Source organism: Ambystoma mexicanum, chromosome 2p (genome assembly GCF_040938575.1).
Source record: "Ambystoma mexicanum isolate Mex_15411 chromosome 2p, UKY_AmexF1_1, whole genome shotgun sequence".
Lineage (NCBI taxonomy): Eukaryota > Metazoa > Chordata > Amphibia > Caudata > Ambystomatidae > Ambystoma > Ambystoma mexicanum.
This window is the reverse complement of record NC_090923.1, coordinates 1,009,122,857-1,009,128,673: the sequence shown is the minus strand read 5'-3', so window position 1 is coordinate 1,009,128,673 and position 5,817 is coordinate 1,009,122,857.

Sequence of the window (5,817 nt, the reverse complement as noted above, 5' to 3'; positions counted from 1 at the left end):
ATATGTGCTATCTGAATAGGAGAAAGTTCAGAAAGTGTCATCCTCTTAGTATACCTTTTAGGCATGAAAATGTCTCACAGAATCTCCATGTGTGACTTTCTTTTAGGAATTACCCATGGGTCATTTATCACAGGACCAGGTGTGATTGCATGCAATACCTGTGTAGGTTCACCTTCTATCAACCTTTTTTCCTGACTTTTTTGCCAAACCTGTCTCTTGGGTCCAAAAAGAGTCTCTAAGATGCTTCTTGCATTTGAATGATTGCTAGGGACCTTTATCTCAAATTCAGGAAATTTGTCATCTTTCTTTGCAACAGGAATAATTACAATAGGGCCTTGGCTGCCTAGTAGTTGCCACGATTGTACCTTCATTCTGCTCAGTAAGATTCACAGGAGTCTTAGCTCCATGTACATCAATGTAGTATGATGTGCTTAGTGCAAGTGAAAGCAGTATGATTATGAACAAAATGCAAGCGTAAATAATACATAGGTAAGAGATTTTACAGCATCGACTCCATGGACAACGTGGACGTCTCTCTGCATCTGGCATAATGATGTTGCTACTAACACTTCCTATCTTTGTAGCGTAAGGAAGGAAAAAAGTAACTTTAATACAACTGCATTATGTACTGCTTCTCCAAGCTGCTATCCTTGCTTGGCAACTTATCCTCAATCTGCTGTCTGCTTACTGGATACCAAAAACAAACTCTCAATGTATCCCAGGAACCAGTCTTTCACCAGACGAAATATGGATGCCTCTCCAGCAAGAAGAAAAACGAATTCAGTAAGTCTAGATAAGTTCAACGACATACACCAGTTCCCAGTCAATTCCTTGAATCTGTCTTAGACCAGATGACATGATGAATTTCAGCATGAAACACAAGTTCTGTCTGACCAGCAACCTCTCGATCTGTCCCTCGAAGGAAAGTTTCACTCTGACCTCCGAGTTCTCTTGGAATAGGTATTCACTTGTGATATGATGCCTCTCAAGATTTCTTTTAATGCTGAATTGTTTCTCAGATCCCTTAGGATCCCCCACACATCAGTGTTTCTTCCAACAAGATGCAGGTATTCTTCAATTAGAAAGTAGAAAACCAAACTGATCAGTCTGTGTGCATCATCAGCGGATAGGGGCATTTGCCCTTTCCCCACTATACTCTGGTAGCTGTAGAACTTGCTTGATAATTGTTGTGAGTAACCTTCTTATGATTGGACCATTCTTAAGATCATGTAGAAAAATAGGTACTCTAGTAGAACTCCCAACGATTGCCGGATGAGTGCGCAAAATGAAGAGAAAAACTTGAAAGATGATCCTTGAAACGCTGTCATTGTGCAACACCATGGGCAAATCCAAACAGGAACTCAGTGAGAAATGAATCAGGGTACTGCACCCTCTTCCAATTGTCGAAAATAAACTCAGAATTTGGCATATTTTTCTTCTTATCAATGCTTATGCATGCCTCAGTCCAAAGTCTACAAACTCCTTTGGCTTTAAGAACAAAGATCTTCCCTTAACCCTGAAGTGACTGCACAGAGTGTTCGAATCAGCTTACCTTACTTCTTTTATAAGTGACCAAAAGAGTGTCCCAAACCAAGCCACAGTCTAATGAAATCTTTTCTTTTACTCGACAGCCTCTGCGTCCTTCTTCCTCGTCATAGACCTTGTCTGCACATGCTGAGGTTCCTCCCTGATGCTCCCTTCCGATGAGGGTGGGGGCAGAGGGGTTTCTCCAGCATAAATGTTCACGTCACCTAAGAAAGTCCAGGCACGTCTGCCTTGTACTCTGACTGCAGACGGTGTGACGTATTCCACAATGAAAGGGCCGTTCAATCTGGGCTTGTACCACGTCCTTGTGAAATTGCGGATTAGGACCGCATCTCCGGGGAAATGTTTGGGAAGACAACATTCTTGAAGTCCACTTGTTAAAGCATCTCCTTCTTTGTACTGTACTGCCCCACACCCTTTTTGGCGTAGCTGACCTGAAATGACAGAGATACTTGAAGTCATACACATAAGATAATCACGTAGCTCCATTCCTAACGGTTCAGATGTAGGCTGAGCATCACTTCTAACTCTGGATGGAGGTGTGAGGGGTGTTCTCATCCGCCTCTCTGTCACTATCTCATGGGGGGGTGAGATGGTGGTCGGAACGTAGTTGGTTCCTCAATGCATATAATGCCATTGTTAGGCAATGCAATCACCCTTTCTCCAAGGTAAGCTTCAACTTGACTATCCTTTCTTTAAGCAAGCCTTTGAGCTGTTCACAGATCCCATTTCCTTGTGGATAATAAGCTGTTGAAAACTTGTGCTTGACACCAAGCAACAAGCTGATCTGCTCAAATTTTTGATTCACAAAATGTGGGCCATTGTCTGACCTCATTACTTCACATACCCCCCATCTAGGAAACACTTCTCGCACTAAGAATTTTGCTGCACAGGTAGAGTCTGGGTGTGTACACAGGCCAGCCTCAATCCATTGTGAAAAGGAACAAACTACTACAATCATGTATCTATATCCATTACATACTTGCAGCATGTCGACATAGTCGATATGCAAATGCTGAAAAGGGCATGTGGGTCTCGGAATAACTCTCCTAACTGTGCGCAGTGTATGCCCAGCCATGAATTTTTGACACACGATGCAGTTCCCTACATAGAACGCAACATGTTCTAACAAATTTGGTACGAACCAATCCTCTGCAATAGTTGTAGCAAGGTTCTCTCTAGTTGTGTGCGCAGGATAGTGTAGCTGTTCCAGCGCCACCCTTAATAAGGCTACAGACATCACTGGTTTACCAGTGCTGTCTTGTCTCCACAATGCTTCAGAGGGGTTTAAAGAACACCCTCTTCGCGTCCACAAAGCCTTCTCATCTTCTCCTTCTCATCTTGAGGTGCTCGCCCCTGGACCTCTATTAATTGTGTCTTTGACAAATTACTATATCCTTCAGACATGTTCATCATTACAACCATTTTCTCATTTACATCAGGCGTATCAAATGACATAACATTTTCTGAACATGCAGCGAGTTTTGCTTCGTCTGCTGCTTGGTGTCTGCGTGTGATAAAGTCTGCCTTTTTAGTATGTGCTGCGCATTTAATGACTGCAATGGCTACTGGGAGTTTCAGTGCCTCAATAAGCCTGTTCAATAAGGCGGCGTGCTGCACTGGAGTGCCATCCGCTTGGAGGTACCCCCTCCTTTTCCAACGTGCTAACCCTGCATGCACTGTTGACGTCACAAAGGCGGAGTCGCTGTACACTGTTACTTCCTGGTCTGCATGATTCTCGAGTGCCACTAATTCTGGAGCCTGTGCTGAAAAATGAGACGGTAATCGAGTACTTACCATCTTCTAAAACTCCCCATTGGCCGTGTGCTTTACTACAGTGGCACCTGTGTATTTCTGTCTATTATTTTGATTGATCCTAGAAGAACCGTCAATTAAAACAATTTCTCCTCCTGCTACAGCATTTTCTTTTATCCTAGGGATTTCATCATAGAACTCTTCATAGTTCGAACAGTCATGCGCATGCTCGTCCTCTGCTGGTGGTTCAGTACAAACATGGCAGGATTCACTATTCTGCATCAAACTATTTTGATCACTTGTTTCAATAAGACTACTTCATAGGCAGAATCCCTTTGAGAAGTCAGTGTGCCTTTTGGTTTCTCCAGAATGGCAAACAGTGCATGTTCAACAAATAATGTCATGGAGCATCCCATGACTATGCTTGCAGCTTTCTCTATGATGAACACGGCGGCAGCCAAAGACTGTTTGCACAGAAAATGACTTCTCATCCCTGGGTCTGAAATCCCACTGTAATATGGAAGGGGCTTGTACCCCAATGTGGTTCTCTGTGTAAGGACTGCTGTCATAACAGTGCCATCCGTGTGCGAAAACAAAAAGAATTCCTCAGCATAAATAGGAATCCCTAAAACTGGAGCTGTGCAAATTGCTTTTTTCAACTCATCGAACCCTTCTTCCATTTCCTAAATCCACACAATTTTCTCTTGCGTTGCCTGTGCTTTCTTTAAAGCCTGCAATAAAGGCCTTATATATGAACTGTAGTCAAAGACCCATGCTCTGACATACTTACATAGACCCATAAGTCTTTGCATGTGTTTTATTGTGTGCGGCTCTGTGGTCTTCAAAATAGCCTCAGCTCTCTCAGGAATAACCTTCTTTCCTTCATGTGAAATCAATTGGCCTATGTACAACACCTCTTGTTGACAATATTGTAACTTCTCTTTGTCAACCTTACATCCTTTGTCAGCAAGTGTAATCATCAGCTGAACAGAATCGCGTAGGCACTCTTCCACTGAAGTGCTGCAAACTAAAATGTCATCTACATATTGCAAGACAACACTTTCTAAATCAATATTGCTTAAGTCCATCTGGAGGACCCTATTGAAAATCGATGGAGACTCACAATACCCTTGAGGTAGTCTTGTGCTTTTTAACTTAGTCTGTTTAAACATAAATTACATCAGATCCTGCAAGTCTTTGTGCAATGGGATTGAGAAAAACGCATTTTTCAAATCAATCACAGTGAAATATTGTGCTTCAACAGGTATATTACATAAGATTGTAGCAGGATTAGGAACTAGAGGGAACTTGGCCTCTACAATCTGGTTTATCGGGCTTAAATCTTGAATTAGTCTCCAAGACCCCCCTTTAGATTTCTTGATAGGGTACACTGCGGTATTACATGGTGACTCTGACGTCACTAAACTACCCTGATCCATCATGGCCTAAATTGTCTTAAAAATACCTTCATCTGCCTCTCGTGACATGGGATACTGTCATGCTAGAGGTAAAATTGCGCCTGGTTTCAATTTAATGTTTACTTCTCCAAACCCCTTCAACAGGTCTAGGTCATAGGGGCCCGTGGTCCATAATGAAACTGGCACTTTTGCCATGTCTTCATCAAAATACTCGGGACATTTTTGTGACATCATTTTCTGAGGCACTTCTCTTTGATTGCTTTCACCCAATAAGTAATGCAGAGTCTGGCAGAGTCTGAGGAGTGGAAAGGAGTGGAGTCTGCCTTCCTTGCTGTTGCCACTATCTCTACTGTGTTCATACCTGTGGGAGTGTCCTGCTTTAAAAACGGTATCTCCCCGCGTAGCGGGCGCGGAGTCTGGCAGAGTCTGAGGAGTCCGAGGAAGTCCGTGGAATCCTGGACTCCTCTCTGCCTTTCCTCGGCTCGCATTCCCAGCGCTCCGCTCCTGCTGCCCGAGCTGTCCGAGCCATGCGCGTCGCTGTGAAAGCAAAAGCAAAAGCAAACACTGCGGCGGTGAAAACACAGGCTCAATGGAAGCTGGGAAACGACACTCTGAGCCCGGACATATAACACTCCTCGCCGCCAGCCGAGCCTTCCCCGCTGGCTGCTTCTGGGCTTGCGCCTGTGTCGGCGTCTCCGAGTCGGCTTGAGACCGAGAGCCGAAATCAAGTAAGCCAAGTCAATGACTATGTGCCCAATGAGCTGAATGAGTCTAATGTGACTAATCCACATCACGTATCATACACTTCGATTGTACTGGGAGAAGAAATATTGCCTTTAACATCTGCTCATGCGCATGCTGAATTTCACACCTCGCTTGATCAAATGTCGCCACCTAAACATTGCGCTGAAGCAAGTGTGGTCGCAGCCGCGACTTTGAATAATGAGGAGCAATCCGCTGTCTTTGAGAAATCTGCTGTGGCTTCTGGCCCCAGCTCCAGCCCCCTGCACGCGTTGGCAGCATTGAGCGACTTGAGGCATGTAAATGGCGCTGACTTTGCGAAAAACTACGCTGATGTCGGACACCTTGCGCAAAACCC